The following is a 21,006-nucleotide window of genomic DNA, read 5'->3' on the forward strand; positions in this document are numbered from 1 at the left end:
GAATGTTACAAGTAGAAACAATGGGATTTTGTTTGTAATGAAGCGATTGTTATATCTCGACAAGCTGTGCCCGTTTAGCACGTAGAGCCTGCTCGAATTTTTGTGTGTTAAACAATTTTTGCATTCCGTGAACGATTTCGGAAATGAGCTGCTTTGTTAACATTTAATAATGGCTTCAATTACAAAAATGTGTGTTATAAAAGGAGCATAAGGATACAGTTAAAATGAAAGGTTCTTGTTGCGGATGCTCAACCCCTAGAGGCTCATTGCTTTCTAGACGCGTTTCTTCTCATGAAAGTTTACATCAAGCCTCAATAGATTGAGAACTTTGTCCACGACTTCACATGTAGAGAACTATTACTTTCTAAAGTGCACTTACACTAAATGTAATCAAGTATTTATGCCTTCCAAATGTAAGAGGTACAACGTGCTATGCAGAACTAGTTTACGGCTTAATTAACGAAGTTTGTCGGATTTAAAAGTATTATCTTGCACAAATGTAGAAACTACCCCACAAATTTATTTCTGTTACATTGGGAAACTTATTGTCCCTGATAGAACTTATAAAAGTATTTCCTTCTAATCCCAGTAGAGTTTGAAAACTTATATGAAAACCTTCACCCTTAAAAATTACTTTGATTGCACGCCTTGTCGATTGTAAAGGATTTGCTCTTGCTATATGTGGGCCAACTGTCAACTTATTACACCCTAATTAATATCGTTGTTAGTTAATACGATAAGAGGAGTTCGATCTCGCAGGGGGACTAATTTTTTTCTGAATTTATGACATACAACAAACAGAATCAATCTGGTTATCAGATTACGTTTGTTTCTGAGATACAGGGCGAAAATGAAAAGTTTGACTTTTTGCCATGTCAGATAGAAAAAAGGTAAAAACTGCTTATTTTAGATATTATATATTATTACGTAGAAACCAGTGACGCAGTAAAAAAATGTTTGGATCACAGTTTCTGAGATTTCACCCAAAGTTGAAATTTTTTAATTGGGATCTCTTTTGATCTATTAACCCCCCTTAACGTAAATTGTTTTTTATCTTTTTTCTTATTACATTGATGTACATATCCCAACCTATATTTTTCCAAATTTTAGTCATGAAAACCTAATTTCTTTCCCATTTTTAAATAGTACCTACGCCATGGATTCGTGGAAATTTAGTTTTTGTTTATCCTGATAATTAAAGCAGCTGATAGAAATCAATAAAAATAACTGACGGTAGAAACGTCTTTTCAAAATTTTGAAAAACATGATATAATGTAATATACAATTATATAAAAAGAACTTTGGGTTAAATCTCAGAAACGGTGGTCCAAATTTTTTTTACTACGCCACTGGATTCTACTTAAAAATATCTAAAATAGACAATGTTTACCTTTTCACCACCCGCAGGTTAAAAAATGACCCCCACTTTTTTGACGGAGATACACATTTTGAAGCACCAGGAATCCGAATCAAACAAATTCTGGATTATGTCGGTTTGTCGTATTGTCTGTCTACACTCTCATTTCAAGGTAAGCTGCTGAACCGATTAGAACGCAATTTGGTACACAGATTTGGTGGCGGATGTGCGGGTGACTTCTGTGCTAGCCACAGCAAATTTTTTATTGGTAGATATGATAACATCTCAAAAAGTCAAACCGTTTATTTTTACCTTGTATCTCAGAATCAGATGTAGCTAGATTGATTTTGTTTGTGATATTAAAAGTTTTAAAAAAAGTGGCAGACTGCAGTCTCAACCAAAAGGACACACTGTACAATGGCAATGAGCAGAAAATGCAAAATATGCTTGAAAATGATATTACGATTACAAATCATACCGAAATAATTATTTAAGAAGCATTTTGGTATTTATGCACGATTCATAAAGGTAATTTTCCTAATAAGCTGTAGGTTTGATTAACTTGTAATTGTAAAGCGTTCATTTCAAAGGCAATGAGAGGATGAAATTCCGTCGCGCGTTGGTTAGAATTTCGTTTTAGTTCTTTACGACATCAGTAAGTAATTATCAAAGGTGGTATTAAAAGATACCTTATCGTACCGATTTAATTAAATTCAGCATCATGGAAGTAAATAACTTCTTTCCTAGGGCAAACCTACGTTACAAACACGATTTGATTTAGATATTTTGTCACCTAATGCCATTTCTAACTTCTCATTATCTTCAATATATTGGGATGAATCTCGGGATGAATCAATCCGAACTTTTTAGAACGGTTAATGAATGATGAGAAACCGGGAAATATCATTCAGTACCTACTGAAAGAAGGCAAATAGATAAATGTCTTTGGTAAAAGTTCGGTTGGAATACAAACGACAAAACTAAAGATGAGAAACAGATTAAACGATTCTACGTGAGAGTTTTTGGGGATTGGTGGAATATCTAAGAGAACTTATTCAAACGGAATATGACAAGAATGCTGATTTTAAATGTTATCTCAAAATAAATGGCCTCAATTGTTCTCTTTAGAAGTATGCCTTGTAAACGTTAAGATCTAAGTAAAGTTAAGAAATTATTTGAAAGTTTTTTTAATAAACCGGCGGCGGGCGGGATATCAACATTGCCAATAATAAGTTTGGTATAGGTACACTTTTATAAAAATGTGGTTTTATGTAGGTAAGAAGTCCATGACCATTTTATGGGATACTTATCGAGGATACTTATACTTTCATTATCGGCGCCTTTTTTTCATTATTATTATACATTTCGGGATTTTTTGTTTGATTGTAAACCTTTAATTGAACGTAATCGATCACGAATTAATTAATATGAATGTCAATTTTACTATTTATGTTGAGGATTTGATATCGTACAGCTTTAATTAGGTTTCTTCGCGTTTTTCAAAACCTGAAACCACCTCTTCCTTTCCCATTCGGTGAATTGCCCTCATAAACGTGTCAGATTAAGAAAAAACATTAAACAAATCTGCCGTGAAGTGACATACCCATATAAGATAAAATTAAGCGGTGGCGGTATTTGCATTAGTTTAAATTTCGCATGACTTATCGCTTTGACACAAACTAATGTCCATATTACGGTTATAAATTCGGAATAGACAGAATTTGCCAAACCCTCAGCTGTTGATGTTTGCGCCTCTTTGTGTATATGGATGCGCGTATTTACTCTGTAGTGCTCTGATTGCGCCCTCATTGTTAACAGAACTATTACTATTGCGGTTATTAAAGCTCCGGGCGTATCACAAATCCGCTCCTTTTGCTCGCTCCAGATGGAAATATGCTTTTATTCTAATATATTAATAAAAAACAGTATTTGTTCACCACGTCGTCGTATTTCTTTCCAGTATAGCATAATCCCAAATTTTAATTTTTACCCGATTGTGAACCTTAGCCAAAACATAATTGGTCACAGTCAAACCCGTTCGATTAATTAAATCTGTATCAGGATCTACTAATTGCAAAACGATTTAATTTTACCTCAAATCTGGAAATGGATAATTGGTCATGAAAGTGCCTTTACGCGTAATCTAATTGTGCAGTAATCTTCTTATTATGCCCCGATAACAAAGTTGCATAATTATAATTCCAATAAAACTTTACGGATTGGTGTGATTAGAAGTTGAATTATCTAAATCATATTTAACTATGGTGAATGTAAAACGAGAACTGTTGTTGTGACACAGTTAAATTAGTGGATAGTTCCACGAACAAATGCATTGTGTCTAGTTATAATCCTGAGCATATAATGCTTTCGCATTTCCTTCGAAGCAACTGTAGCAAAGAGTATTGGCGCATTAATCCTTTGAGGCGTAAATCGAATTGCGCCCTTATATATGTATTTACATCAACTTAGGTAAATAAGTTATCAAAACGTAATGTGATGGAAGAAACGTAATTCAGTAAAGTGTAAAATTGGAACGGGAAATTACTGATTCGCAAAAGTGGTTACGAAGGCTCAATTCCATTTTCTTTTCTCACTCAGAAATATTCTACTGTTTTTAGTTTACATTCATTTAACCACAACTACTACTCTATGAGGTTAGAAGAGGGTTAGTGGAAATTGAATGTCATTGAGTTTTAGTACCTCCTTTAATGGTTGCAATGTGTACGTTCTTTATTGTATGGAATAATCGCTCTTTTATTAGTTAACTGTTTAATGAATCATTCTGCACAATTCCCCCACATTTATATCCTGCATTTATCATCGTCGTAACGTCGACGGTTTCCGGCTCTTATTGTCAAAATCTATTCTAGATATGCTGAAGCAATTATTCCGGAAAAGCTTTATATGTGTAAAATAATTTATAAAGATCTCAGAATTGCATTGTCTGTGGCCATCCTATTTTGTTAAACATTTCTAATACCGGGCGCTTTTTAAAACGCCTAATACCAGGCGGGGTTAATTCTCAGCCCAGTGAAAATGTACATAAATTCATATTTACAATTGGTACAAACTGTAATAGTACTCGTATTTCTGTGCGAAGGGCATACATGCTTTTTACACTGGTCACGTAATTTGTTCACTGTCTTATCTTTTTGTCTTGGACATTCACAGCATCTTCCTTTTGTTGGTAGCTCTGCACTTTGTTGAGATCCATAAGGTTCTTCAGAATTAGCTGCGCTCACAGTAGGCACCTTCCATTGTTTGTAAACCAAATTTATATCAGTAACCGTTAGGTATCTGTAGCCGTGGTCTTGTCACAGGATCATCTCTCCTTTTACGAATTTGAGGCGCCACTAATCAGGAGGGGTGCAATATTGTGTATTTTGTAAGGTTTTTTAGGATATTATTGAAAAAGCTATGGCTATGGTATATTAAAATTATTGCAAGGGAATTTTTAATATTACTGATACTTTGCTTGACGGGTTTTGCAAGTATGTGTAGAAAAGAATTTGTTAACCAATCTCTCATAAACCAAGTAAATGTAAATGTCTACCGCCGCAAAAGTACTATTAAAGATGACGGTTTAAATCGAAATGAAAACATTCATTTAGGGTAGAGTTTAACCAATGATAAAAAACTACGCTAAATTGGAACCTTTTTGCGCAGATGTGCATATTAAAATCCGAAGTTGGAATAAAGTAGAATGAGCAATCGGAGATTTACTTATATACCGAAAGAATAGCGTACCTATTCCACCACATCTATAGCTACTAAGAAGAAATTACAGATTCGTTGTTGTAATGTGAAATGAAAGTAGTTGTGCAAAATGAACGTGAACCTTTTCTGATTCTCCGGTTTCTCATTTTATCTAGCCTCAGCTCGGCTTATTAGCCGTGAACTAATTTTAATTTTAATAGGATCCAGCAAAGGAATAAAAATCATATTTTACTCAACATAAACGAATTGGGACGGCTGGGATGTTTTTTTCGTATATTTTCATCAAAATTCAACTCCTCTTATCTTAAGGCAATGTTTTCTTAATCCATTATGAAATTTTCTAGAGTACACAATGAACTATGACAGCTGACATTCGGATGTTGAAGCTAAATCCAATGCAGATCTCAAAGAGGGTTAACAACTTCAATATCTATTATTACACCCTAATTTTATTTGGCGATTATGCTAAAAAGTTTGTTAACAGTTTTTTAAATGGTCTAGCGTCTTTTATATCCTGCAATTATCCAGATGCCAATTAGCTGATTCGAATGTGGTAAATATATTCCATGAATTCTCAAACTGCGGTTACTTCTGCAATTAGGTACAAAATGAGTCCAACGGCATTCATCTTAGACAGATAGTCAGACTAACAACCAGGTACCCATGAAATCATTCTTTATCTAAACTCTTGCTCCATCTGGTGGGTAACGTTCTCGACTTACTTAAAGCAAATAATACCCTGTACCATTGTACATACATTGTCTGTACTTTTGCAGGCAGCAGTAGAAAAACCTGAAAGTTATATTGATCCGTGAGATTTCAGTAGAGCTACTGTAAGTAAGATGGCTGTAGTAGTGTTAACTGTTACGTTAACAATTTAATTTTGTTTTCTACTAACCATTACAAACACAGACCCGTTATTAGTATATCGTAAACGAGTTTGCTATGCAGGTAATAAATTACCTTTATAAAAAGTGTCTGAATTATTACGTCTGAAGTAGTTCCTTCTAGTGACGATAAGTTAACGAGTGGACTGACAAAATTCATTAATTTAAGTACGCGTTCTTTTACCTGAGAGTATTTTTAATTAATGCCATACATTTGTACAGTGCGAGTCTCTAATTTGGGATAAATTCAGTAAATCAAAGAACTGTTTTCGGAAATATGCTCGGAAACCTCCACTAGTACTTTAAATTGCGCTTTTCTTATGCCATACATTTTTATAATTTATAAAGCGCGTGCTAAAGTTGAGATATGAAGTTACCGACTATTTTTGTAAATGGTAACTCTAATTTTTTTATTCAAGTTATACATTTAAGCCAAACTTTGAATTTTATTTCTTGTCAATTAGAAGAACAAAGGTGGAACGCCAAAATGTTTTGGTTTAACATTTTTCGTAAAACTATCGTTTAGCTTAACCAATTTGGTAAGACCTACGTATTACTTATACAAATTCAGTTTCGTTTGTTCCTAGGTTTGTTCTATAAAAGTGAATTTATTTTACAAAGAAATATATTTTTCATGTAAAAGGAACTTAACAAAAAAACGATTCGGTTTAGCCCTATGTCACTTGTCTCAAATGTATCCCAAATTTTGCATTGATTAAAATAAATAATGAAAAATTGGCGCATCTCATTTAAAATAAGGTAGTGTTAGTTAACTTCTAATATAATACAACTGAAAGCGTATAAAATTGATAATTACACTCAACTGTCACACGACTGACACGGCCAAATCAGAACTACCCAATCAGGAACTCATTACCTGATTATTTCCCTAGAGATGATTACCGCGATCACCCTAAAGAAGATTATCGATGATGTCCCGCATACTATGGCGTGTCATAGTGAAAACTCAAATATAATCGTAACTGAAGAAAGCGCAACAGCATAATAAGCATTGATATCAGTTTTCTTCATTGAAACTTTGAATTCTACAATCTGTTAAGAATCTAAATTGATTGCTATGAAAGCTACAATATTATAAAAATTCATAATTCTAGGTTTTTTTGCGAAAACGTCACACTCTCTTTCAAGAATTGTTGAGGAGCTCGATACGCTGGAAATTTGAAGAAAACGTGGACGATTATGCTTCATTCCTTATTTTTCCTATCATTTTAGCGTGATGCCATTGATCCACCTGGAAGTAGGGCTTGATGGAACCCGTGCTGGCATGTCCAGTAATCTTTATCGCCTGCTGAGTTTATTTTACTTTCTTAACTTCCGGACTTTCATTTTTTCTTTAATTTAGGATAAAACAACCGCAGATCCTGCAGAAAAACAAAAGACAAAGGTTAAAAAAGATGTTCCTGTCGGAAATAGTATAGTATATTGAAAGACAAGTGTTACAATGCGACCTATTGTAATACGATTATCATGTGGCACGAGTGGCGACGCGAAGCGTAGCCACGAGTGTCCGCAAGATAGGAGTATTACAATAAAGGATTGTAACACGCGTTTTTCATACTATTTTTTCTATTTCGGTGCTTTAATTTAATTTAAAAAATTATTATCAGAAATTATAGGGAACATTAGAACTAACATGTTTTATGTTGGGAACACTTTTTATGCCGTTAAGTTTTAGGTTGGCAGCGTAGTAAGACTGACATTTTGAACTAGTAACTGCCAACTTAAGAGATGAGTTACCAAAAAAAACGACTATAATCACTGTCTTTGTACAACTGTTTTCAGCCGAAAACAGTTGTACAAAATCATCATTGTGACACCGAAATAGAAAAAAATTTTTGTGGTCGTATAAATGTCAAGGTTAGTGATCTTTATCGAAGTAAAGAATTTATCTTTTTTTTTTTTTATTTAGTAATTTATTTGGCGCTTCAATTGCTATGATTATTAGCGCCTAATATGTTGAGACAAGTTTAAATGTTGTTATACATGTTAATATTTTTCATATAACCTATAATTCTTTGTGAGTTGATTGGTTGAAGTTCAATGGAGTCCAGGATGTCAAATAGATCTTTTGTGTTTTTATAGGATGGGCACTCGAATATGTGCCTTACGGTGAGTTGGTTTCCACATTTGAGTTGGCTGCTTCGTTGCCCTTTATATTGCAGTGAGATGGAATCCACATTATAGTAAAGTTGCATTTTTGTTTGTGTTTAGTTATAGTGTCTTGTATCTTCTGTGTTATTGGATTTCGGGGAAATAGTTGGTCAATTTCTTGTATAGCATATAATGAGTCGGTACATATTGTTGCTTCAGTGATGGTAGTTTTAGTAGCTAATTGGACGGCTTTATATATAGCGTAGAGCTCTGCTGTGAATACACTAGCATCTCGATTTAGGCTGAAAACATTTTTTTCCATTTCTGTCTACCACTGCGCATCCGACTCCATTGGAGCATTTTGAGGCATCTGTGTATAGTATTGTTTTATACCCCTATTTATTCATTTCCTCTAGGAATAAGTGATGTTTAGTTGCAGGATCTTTTTTTGAATGGATCTGAAGCGAGGAATTGAAGTTTGGGAACGTGACTAACCACGGAGGGGTTTTTGATACTTGAGAAGGTGTAGTGTTACGGATTATTTGAGCAGGTGGAGTTAGGATATTGTAGATTTTGATATTTATGGGAGTTAGATGGTTTGAGCTTTCATTGGATTCTTCATATAGGATTTTGTATGCTGGATGATGAGGCAAGGAGGACATTTTTGCGGCATAAGAGAGAATAGTTTGCTCTCTCCTTAGCCACAGTGGCAATACTCCGGCCTCCCGATGTATGCTTTCAACCGGGCTAGTTCGGTATGCTCCTGTTGCGAGTCTCAGCGCCGTATTTTGTATAACGTTACCCTTAACGGTATAGGGTACCTTCTACCTTAGGGTAGAAGTTGCTGCCGAGGAATACATTATTGCACCATAGTCGAGTTTGCTTGTAATTAGTGTTATATATATGGTTTTAAGTATTTTTTCTTGAGCTCCCCACTTGTGATGTGCTAGAATTTTTATTATATTCAGGCGTTTAATGCATTCTGTCTTAAGGTTTTTGATGCGGTCTTTCCAGTTCAGTTTAGTATCAAATGTGAGACGCAAGAATTTATGTTTTTTGAGCATTGTTAGAGGGGAGTTGTCTAGTGTGGATGATTGCGGTCAATGAAATTTGTGTCATTTCTACATATCCTTATTTTGTATGGGCTTTTGTTCTTTAAGTACTTTTGGAGTCAATATTGCGGCGGTATAGCTCAAATTGCATTCTTTTTAATGGAGATAATTCGTTTGGGATTGGTGGTAACAAAAGACATCACCAATTTGAAAGATAATTCGCCATTGTCGGCGTGAAAAAATTACTCAGTAACTGAGAAGGGAGATTATTTTTTTGAAAACCTCAGCGATTCGAATTTTGGTATTCCAGGCGACAAGCCCAACATGCAAAAGGCAAAAGATCGATGGTTTAAATACGGTACGGTTGTCCAGGTAAATTTACGAAAAAGCTCAAAAGTTACGGCACTAACAAAACGTAACATGCAATGATAAAAAAGGCAAAAGATCCTCTCAAAACAACGACTTTGCCTTTTTAAAATTCTGCCATGCCATGGAGGGAACGTAGGAATTCCAAGCCGGCCGGCGTATTCTGTTATCTACATCCAAAATTAAAATTTCTTTAATTCTCTATAACATTGATTTAAGAAATTATACAATCCTTCACCGACTGTTTTGAAGAGAATCTCTCTGTACCATACTAGAAGCATTCAAAAAATCGATCTTCAAAAGAACTTTCGTGGATTTGTGAGGATGCTGGACATATCGTCTGGAACAATGTATAGCATCAGCTTCCATTCCTCTTTTAGTCACAAAGCCAAGCTAATGGGATCTAAATTGAGAACCAGGAAATCCTTCTGCAGACAATTTTAGCTATTAATCTTCTACTAGTAGGTAGTATAGAGATTGGCGGCATATAATAAAAGGCCTATGGAAGATGGTACCGAACCTGTCAATACTAAAGTCCCTAAATCAGATCAAGAAACAAGTAAATCGGTTGAAAACGGTTCAAGTCTATCAGAATCCTTAAGATGTTACGGTCTGATACCATCCATTCCACCAGAAGAACCATTTGGAAAGGAAGCCAGTGGTTTCTCTATCTCTGATGTGCCAACAGAAAATAAGGTGTTATCCGTAATGCACGGAGGTTCTGGTAAATGTGATCTTGGTGAAGGGTGTTGCTTACGTAGTGCTTGTATTGTGTTTTCCAAGCTTCATGAAAGAACCTTGTTCATAAAACTTGCTAATTGCGCTTAGGGCGCTTAAAGTCTAAATTTGTTGTATATTCAAAATTTTAATATACATTACAAAAAATGTGTACCACACTTGCAACATCGTAATAGGAATATCCCATTTTATTGGCGACATACATTTATTTGTAATAATTTCCGCCTCTCTTATCCGTTGAATTCATTCAATACCGTAGGTATGACATTTGAATCTGTTTTTAAGATTATTATTTTTGATTTTCGTCTGATATTTACGAAAAATTGGAAATGTCGACAGTGGCATTTGTAGATGAGAAATTATCAGTATTCATAGTGTTCACTAAAAACGAAATCGGTAAGTAAGTTTCAGTTTTTCTCAAATATTAGAGTTGGGCGCAATATACCTACTAAAAAAATTTGCTATTTCACCTTCTTTGTCTCTGTAAGAAACTGAGATATCAGTGTTGAGGATCTAAATAAGGATCTACCTAACCTCAACAATTGTACCCTATCTTTTAGTCAAATTTTTTTGAAATTTGCGTATTTACTTGCAGAAACTTAATAGGCCTGATTACTATTTCGTATTGTTCGTTTTATCCATAGTTCCTACTTGTTATTATTTGTTCTAAATTATATATTAGACAATTTTCACTCTTAACGCGGTGCTCGTGTAATCGCCCTTTAAAGGTGCGTCTATTTTCAGCGAACTTTCCTCGCGATTTCCCTTCCTCCTGATATACTGATACTTACAACACCTGTATTAGTTATGTGGCCATCTCATATTAGTCCGTTAATTTCTGGGGCTCTAGTCTCACTAATTCCCCCTCTCTTCGAATTTTTCATTGCATTCAAAAGACTTTACTAATATGCCATAATTATTATTTCATTTATTTTTCTTTAATTTTCATCCCCTTTCTGTTGTAACTAAGATTTTTGATGTTGATGCAATTTCGTGACTTTTTAAGCGACGATAAGATAATTATATCTGAAGCTTTCTAGGCTTTACTTATTTGGTTACATACCTCTGATATAATTTCATTAGCGGTCATTTCTGAATAAGACTTTTTTACTTATTTTTCATATTTTTACCAAATGCAATAAAAATGTGGCATGGTTCTCTATCAATATTGATCAGATTAATATTTTATAATGTTTTTTTTTGCATTTTTTAACAAATTTTGGTAGTTAATACGTCTCGTGTTTTACTTACTGTCATTTCTAATATATTATTTTGGCCATTTTGATTAAATCGTTCAATTATTTCGGAATATACTGGAATATCCTAATTTCTGTCGGTGCACCCGTCTTTCATCTCCCTCTCCGTCCGAACATATCTTCGAAATACCTGTTTTTTTTATAACTGTATAAATTACCGAAAACAACGGATCAGTTACAAAGTATAGAATCCAAAGAAAATACATTCAATTCACTTTTATTCATAAAATCATCCACCCCCTCTACGAGAATTATGGAATATACACTTCCGTCAAAATTACAGTAGCGAGTCTAGTTTGGTTTACACACGGCATAAAAGAGGACGGAAGACCTTGGCTTAAGGAAAAGTTGCTAGATCTTAGTTGTGACTGTAAAGTACGTTCTGAATAGGAAAACTTATGTTCCCAATTGCACAAATAGTTAACACATTTTAAATTAATGTTTGAGTTGCTTACACAACAATTGAAATAACAACAAAGGCTTGTAAACCACCTGCTATTATTGAAGCAAATTTATCAATATTTCCATACCCGCTGCATAGTTTCATGCTATAAAGGTATAATTTGATTCATAAAAATATACGATATAAAGATCGGGGCTCGGTGCTCGAGGGTTTCATTTGAGAAATCCTCATAATTATCGCCAAGTAGCACGCAATTCCGTTTATCCGCTCGCAAATTGTTCTAGAATTTATATACGTTTACGTGCTTAATTGTAGCTCTGTGTCATAAAATTACTGTATTTATAAAATGTATCAGCTTCTTTAATACGTTATTATGTGTCCTAGTAAAAAGTCCAGAGATGGTGTAAAATAGGTGACTCGGCGTCCGTGTAACTTAATTAAAATCGAACAAAAAGCACGTTCGGTCGGTTAAGTACGAGGGGATGATATTTTGTTATTATAGCGACAAATTGGCCAAAGAATGAGTTGATAAAAAAAATTTAAAATGCGTGGGGTAGAAAATTAGATGAGAATATAATGGCAGGTGCCCTAAATAGGCATGTGACAACAAAAAATGGTCACCTGTAGTTTCAATGAAGGAACGTAAATGACATGGTTTATTAAACCAATTATTTTATTCTGATGTCTTGTTTTATCAATTATTAACCCTAGCATCGGAAGTAAAGGGGTTTATTTGGAACTCAACTATTTTTCAAAGGGTTTTAATGATTCCCATATCAAGATAGAAATAAATTTAGAGGTGGTGACATTTAGTAATATATTTTAAGTTCGTATTGAAGTTTTATGCATACCTTAAGTACAGATGCATCTAACTCCTATAATGAATCTTACGGAAGGCAATGACCCGTAATTTAATTAATTTCTGATTTTACTGCCTTACATTTACAGCTGCATTTAAATTTCCACAATTTCTTCTATTCTTATTGTTGTTATCCTGGAAGACGTTTAAATTTATTCATTGCATTATGATGGAACGCCTCCTTGAAAAATACGCCTAATATAATTCATAACCATATTAATAAATATTTACATTTAAAAGTCATAGACAGATGTAGGGTGGATAAATAGTAAGATAAATGAGCAGTTCAAACCCCGGAAGTGTTTGATAAAAAAAATGTATTCGAGTAAAGATGATATTTATTACCATCTACAACTTTTTGTCGCCAATAATAATTAATTATCTTTAAACCGACTTATCGCTTGATTTGCGAGTAGGTATACACTAGAGTACTAATTAATTTCTTCTACCTATCTAACACAGTCTGAAAGATGCTTCAGTAAATTCGAGGGATGTTCGCTTTTGAAATAGTGGCATTAGAAAACTCAATTCTCAATTAAAATATCGTGATAGCAGTTGTTTGTGGGTGTTAAAACAATGTAAGCGTTAGGTGTTACTATTCCATCTCGAAACTGTAAAGAATACCCCTATTACTTATCCCGGCGATCGTGTCCTGATCTTGCGTCTACTACCAAAATGCTTCAACGACCATTTATTTTGTTTTATATTCTTTTTATTATTCAAAACAAATTACAGAAATAAATATGTATTTCATATGTTATTTTTCTGTTTTTATATTTCTCAGTAAGTCAATTGCTACAGTCCGCGCGTATAATGTAGCGGACTGCATTTCTCCCTGGTCAAATGGTCAATCATTGGAGAGCTGTATCTCGGTATTGAACTTACAAAGCTGGTTCTCTCAAATTGTAGCAATTTTGGTCTACTTCAAAAACTCATAGAACATATTGTGTTTTAACAAAACGCGTAGTTTAGGACTTATATTAAAAAAACCAGGGAATAAACATTTCACAGTTTTTCGAGTGCTGCAAAAAGTTAGCACAGGTCTTTCGAAGCTGCAAACTTGGATATACACTACCGATAGTGGTCCTATTTTATCGATTTCAAGTGTTAGATATGACTGGCCTAATAATAATTTATCTATTCTAAAAATTATAACCGGTTATGTAAGTAATGAAAACCCTCGCCGATCGCCTAAAGAAAAACTTAATAATAAAATTCAGCCTGTTATCGTGAGTACTTGTGTTACTCCATACTTATCTCTAATGAAAAGCCCTTTTAAATTATGGGTCATTTGACCTTCCTTCTCATTTAAAAATGGTTAAAACTGCAAGAGGAAGGTTACCTTTGCTTCCTTTTCTGACTGCACAAATTGTATGCCTTTTGTTTCGTATTATTCTTTCAAATGACAATTTGGATTGCGCTGATGTACCTTAGTTAAGTTAAGACAATATTAGTGGAAAGTTAAAATAGTTTCATTCATTTTCAAAAAGTGACCAATAGAACCTTTTTGTTCTCTAAAAGCATAATAGAGAATTGAAAATAAAAGGAGTTTATTACGCGTGTATTAAAACCCGCATATACTATGTATTCTTATTGCTGTGTTACCCATTCAACACATTATTATAAATGGGCATTATGAGCGAAGAAATAAGAAAGGTGCGTATGTGTATCTGTATACGTCCGCTAATACCGCTAATAATAATTATTATTCCCAGATCGGTAATGCGATTCCCTTTCTTTATATAACCTTTAAGTAAACATCATAAACATTTAAAGCCAAAATATTATGATCTATCAAGGTAGTGTGTACATTCAGAACCTTCAGAACCATCATTGCATATTCAGTATATTTCAAATGCATATGTCATTTTGTGAATGTCCTCGACCTATCTCCGCTATGATGTCCTTTAATAATTAACAAAGGCATCATGCGAAGCATCGTTAGAAGAAGGCCGCAAATATCAATCGGTCTGTCCACTACTGACACAGTTATGAACAAACTTTAAATTACTTTCACTGAATAGGGAACAGAACGATGCGAGTCTGACATTTAAACCAATTCTTCCTGCACAAAAAACGCTACATTATTTGATTTATTTAACTATTCGAATAACTTTCAAATGCACACCACAAATCTAGACATACCTTCTAATTTAAAAATCTAATTCTTATGCCGATATGCGGCAACCATGTGAAAAAATGCGAAGATCACCTGCCCGCTTTTGGAAAAATCAGATTACGCATTAAATCGACATTCGTAAAAAAAACTAATACTAGTAATTTTAATTTAGGAATTTAAATGAACACGTGTCGTTAAGTACATCATAGGTGCATATATTAGTGCTTAATAAGTAATTTAGTTTTTTGTTACGGCTAGAAATTTGGAGATAAGTACAGCATTTGGACGTAGAGGTATAAGCAGACGCTAGGGTTGATTGTTTGAGGTGTATTTGAAGTTGGTTTTTTTAGACCACACACGTGCTTTATTTAATTACATTTTTCCTACATCTAATTAAGCTATTTAATCAATGTCATGCCAATTTTAATTATAATACCATAGGATTACATAAATTAGTTCGATATAATTACGCTTTATGTACGTTGATCGTACCCCTTCACTACATTTGATATCTTATTTTGATTGTCTTTAATGCAACAACGCTATCGTAAAACCACAGAGCTTGTCCAACGTCCAGTATTATAAATACTCTAATATTTTTACAGTTATTGGCCACCAATTTTGTAGCAGATTCATTGGTTATTTCAAAAATGCAAAAATTGTCAAAATACTTATGATGAAATTCTCCATATTTGTGTGAAAACGTCAGTAGTGAAGAGAGATTGCACAAATCTCGTAATTAGTTTTATTGGTGTAATCCATTTCGAGGAACATTTCCCTTATTATCAGATCTTATAGCTAAAAATTTGAACAATGCGACTTGGGAACGGGCCAGAGTAAAAATTTTAATATAAAGTTACTAGAAAACTAACCCTCATACACACCACGTTTCGTAATCGCGGCAATTTTGTTACCTAGCAGAATATTGCAGTGGAGTCACCAACACCTATACTGTGTTAATACAAATTTTGTGGTAGTTGGAATTTTTAGTATTTTCAAACAATGTAAAATGTGGAATTTGCTTGCAAATTTTGCCATCCGCCTCGCTACTGTACGATGCCACTCGCAAGGTGGAATGGAAATCTTTAATGTATTGCTGCGCCTAAAGCGTTTGCTGAATTTCCTTATTCCGTTAGGTTTGCAGTTTCGTCGATAAATTCGTTTCGCACACTCATTTTATAAACGAATGTAAATTCGACCAATAATAAACTCTCGTATAATGGATAATGCATTGTCTATAATCCATTGGTATTAAGATTGCGCTGAAATTGATTCTCATGTAACGTATACTTTCATCTCTAATTGATTTTTACTATTATTTATAAGTGAGTAACAAGTAAAACAGTTTACAGCCTCTAGGTCCAGGTTGGCCTAAGGGCACACCAGTAAACTTATCTTGTCGCCGTGAAACACACTTTTACCATGCTCATAGTGCAAAATACTACTATCAATTGTCTTTTTTCGATCTAAAAGATTAGAAATAGTCACACCTCTTTCGTAATGTCTTAAAATCCCCAAGAACAATTTGTAGGTCGTCTTCAAAAATCTAAAATACCAGTAGACAATAATCGTCTAATTATTAAAATTCCTTCTGAGCTTTGACATTTATTTCTACCACCATCAGTGGTAGTATCAGAGAATTTCAACTACTTCTGGATGAGGAAGATATAATAGTTCCCGTGTTCAAGGAAGTTTTGATAGTAGGTATTGCTGTGTGTAAGAATTTCGGCCAAAAAGAACCATACACAAAAAATAACTGCCATATGACCCACGTTGGGCCAAAATAAATGTTGTGGCACTCGAACTGCATGCGAAATACAACACTTTTCAAACCTAGCTAGCTCTTTAATGACCATTTTTCTCGGTACAAATTCGCTGTCACAGCAGAATGATTTAATTCTCACCTTGAATTCCCGATTCCATGGCAGACAGTGACCGAGCTCAAATCCTTAGTTTCCAAACGGTTCGTCTCCAAATTTTGACAAATACTTAAAATGAATTTTGGGCGTGAATCTAAAATGAATCGCAATAATATAAATAAGACTCCTCTTTTCGTCGTTAAAGTGTCCGAATGAACACACAACTTGCGTAATTTTACATAAATAGAACTTATTTTACAAACGCACATGAAACCAACCAATACACCCCTTTTAAAATGCAATTGGACCACAATGTCCCAAAAAACCAAAACCCACATTGTTTAAATACAAATATTCAAAGAGCGAAGAGAAACTTAAAATTACTTACAGTTTTTGAGTCAAGATATCTAACTACAGTCCGAAAACACCAAAACACTGATTAAATTCACGGAAACAAATGCACTTGACAAGACGCGACACAAAAAAACTTGGTGTTCCTATACTTCATATTCCCGAAACGGGTTGTAATGACGCGGAATACTCAAACGAAGACTTGAAATAGCCGTCTGACCTTGACCACAGGCTCGAATTGCACAATTGTTTTATGTTAAATCGGAAATCAGCCCAACGATTGATGAGACATGTAATTAATAAATTAAAACAGCTAAAATTCATTTCAAATGCCCAAACATCAACGCCCCAATCTGACATTGTTTGCACAGCAGTATATAGTGCAATGGATAGCTCCAGAAGGTGCGTTCAATTTTAACCCAAATTAGAAAGCCTTCATGGACTTTCGCCTTTCAAGGCTTTTACACACTCTTTTGGCTCTTATAAACTACAAGATCCTTAAAGCTCATAAGGTGCTATACTATATATAAAGCGATGTACGGCACACACAAAAAAAAACAATAGTTGGTTTCAACAGGATGGTGCACTCGCGCACAACGCCCTATTCGTGCGAGAATAGGTACCTATCGGACAAATTTCCTGGAAGATGGGAAATATGACCCATAGATTTTCTCGCACGAGTAAGATGTGTGCGGGTCCTGTTGAAACCAACAGTTTCCCACTTTTTTTTGTGTAGCGTATATCGTTGTATTCGTAATGCAAAATGCTACTCAATCCATGTGTATTTTTTTTACGGGCCGTATAAAAATATAAAGTTGATGATGATTTCTCTGAAACCGTTTTCTCTCAATGGTGTCTGGTAGAGCTCAAAGAATGGCAATCTGTGAAAGTGTTTTTTGTATCTGTTCAAATAACATCAGAAAAAAAATAAATCGACACATTTCATTCATGATAACTGTTTAATTGCGCAACATTTTCCCCATGATAGACGCCCTTATCTTAAACCATGGTGTATACCAAAGACTTATACGCTATGTCTTGGACACAGTTGAGTGTATAGTTATCTCTGAATTGAATGTATCTTTTACCAAAATTCTTTGTTCATTGTACCTTTGCCACTTTTGGGAAATCAGGGCAAATTTTATGAGATGACCGGAAATCCTCAGATGATTAATGTACCATTTTCGAAATTTAATGTAGTACTCCTACCAGCTTTTTAAAAGTTCCGAAAATTTACAGTCAACTTCATGAGAGCATCGAAAGGTTTTTAATAATTCAATGTGCCCTCTTCAGAATTCAATGCACCTCAATATACCAAAACTTGTTTCCATTTTACCTTTGCTGCCTCGGAAAATACGACACGAAGAAAAATAAGAATTTTGACTTCACTGAGCACTCAATTTAGCGTAGACTTAAAATATTCAGTAAAAACAATGTTCGATTTCAAATAATATAAGGTGCATGTGTGAACCTCTTGTAGAATCCGAAAACTACAAAGTGCCGTGTTAGTAACTCTTATTCACAAATTTTCAGAAATCAATTTACAATGTAATAACCTCGCCGTTCAACAGTCACTATAATATAAGGTACGTACTTGCAATCTTTAATAATAATTTAGTGTAGTATGAAACCAACCTTCTCGTTCAATAGGATGGTGTGATGGGTATGTATGGAAGTAAAATTTAGCTGTGGAGAGATAAAAAATACAGTTTCTTCATTTTGTCCAAAATACAGCAATTTATAAAACTTGCGGTATTATACCGGTTCGGATGGATACACAGAACCAGTCGAATATAAATTAAAACAAATAAAATAATTTGTAATTCCCAAGCTTACACCATCATAACTTTCAGACTTAGCATCGATAGGAATGTCAGTAATCCAGATTAGAAGAAAGAAAACAAATTAATTGAAGGTATAGGCTCCTTGGTGATCTCTTATGATATATAATTTGCGATTAGCGCAACGGGGAGTATATTAATCCCTGTATTATGTGAAGATCAATCAGTAGCGGTCACTAATAGAAATTCACCACCATTGACTGAATATGCGCCTAGTCATTGCGGTTTAGTTAAAGTTAACCGTGATTATCGTTGGTCAATCATCAAAAAACATCCAACAAGCATCTTTTTATCCGCCAAGTCATGAAATGAGGGTGGTACGTCATTTAGTTTACAGCTGCTTAGCGCTTTTACATTCGATACGCGCTTTTCTAATCCTACAACCCACTTGAAACAATTACATTATACCATTATAAGATAGATGGGATTTTTTGTTGACTCTCTTTAATCTCCGTAAAATTCCGTGAATGGTTATAATTAATTCACTTTTATGTAAATTGCTTTAACAAGATGTTGACAGCAAATCTCTCCTTGAAAACGGAAGGGAAAAGTGTTACATAAGTAATACGTTTCAGGTGTAAGCGATTTTATGCATATTACCTACCAATGTAATGCAGATGTTCTACTAATAAATTAATTTAACTTATTGAGGTGTTCAAATTAAATGTTTATGAATCTGTTTGTTAATAATATATTAATTATCTGATTCGGCGACACCGGTTTCAAAGCTGAGCAGCCACCTGTTCCTTTTCCACTCACTTTTTATAATTTTTTTAACTTATTTTCAACAGTTGTGATTCTGCATAATTAACCTCAAATATTTTAAATCTCGTTATAGAAACGGAAAGTATCGACTATTTTATAAATTCTTAAAAACGCCGAGCGGTAGCTATATTCCTGTCAGGTGTCTATATATTTTAGGTGAAATAAATATAGCATCTAATTTCAACTACAAATTAAAACTCTAATATTTAAATCACTTTGGTAATTGTAGGTTTTAGTAATAAGTGAAAATGTACACAGTCGAGGATTTTACAACATATTGTTTATTTCAAAGTTTTTAACTGATTAATAGCTAAATAAGAATATGTAATATGCAAACAACAAACTCTTTGATTTACTTTGATATATTAATATAAGATTTATTGATTGACTTTACAACAAATTATAAGTAAAAAGAGATAAACTTCAGCTTTTTAACAAAAAACACATCACTTTACTATTAGCAGGTTTACAAAACTAGGCCAAAATTGATTACCTTTCTACAGGTTCGTCTTTGTTGCTTATTTCGTCAGAAGGTTCTCTTGGATCCTCTATGCACATGTTGTTATTCGGCTACTGATAATTGGATAGGTTCTCACATTTTCCCGTTGAAAATGAACAAGATTCAGTAATGAGACAATACAAATTGAGATGATACAAATTCCTTTCTTTTGAGATCAGAGCAACGCAGAACGGGTAAACTAGTAAGGTCATATATTCATCTCGTTGCATTTTTGTACTGTACATTTTGTTAAGTGATGATGTCCTTACAAAAATACAGTAGGAGAAGAGAATGATCTAATGAAATGAAAAAATGCACTCAACCATCGCAATCGTCCTACCCCATCCACTTGGATAATCTCTGTACTATTTCAAGGCATATCACGTGGTAAGGACTCCCTCAGAAGGGAAGCAACCTTGGACGAAAATCGGTTTACGTCTTTTGTATGAAGCAATAGCCTACTCTCCGAGTCTGAAAACAGGGTAGTGTGACGAGTGATCACTTTCCTGGTTTAAACAAGCATAAATTGTACCCAGCTTTTGTGCAGATAAAGTACATTTTTTTATCCGAAGTAGCTTAGCAAATTAAAGGTAGTAGCATGCTGTATTTACGGATGTTTACCTTCTTGGTAGATTATTAAGAGAGAGGTAGGGGTTATATTTTTTGGTACCTATTTTATTTCACTTTATACAGCGCTTTCTCCAATAAAATGCCTTTATTTTTTTTTAATTTTTGAGGTGATTTTTCCATACTGGGAGGCAACGCGTTGTGGCGAACCTTTTTTTCGTATTCGGCAGAATTATGCTTAGGAATGGACAGGGATGC

Source organism: Photinus pyralis, unplaced genomic scaffold (assembly GCF_008802855.1).
Source record: "Photinus pyralis isolate 1611_PpyrPB1 unplaced genomic scaffold, Ppyr1.3 Ppyr1.4_LG2, whole genome shotgun sequence".
NCBI classification, from domain to species: Eukaryota; Metazoa; Arthropoda; class Insecta; order Coleoptera; family Lampyridae; genus Photinus; species Photinus pyralis.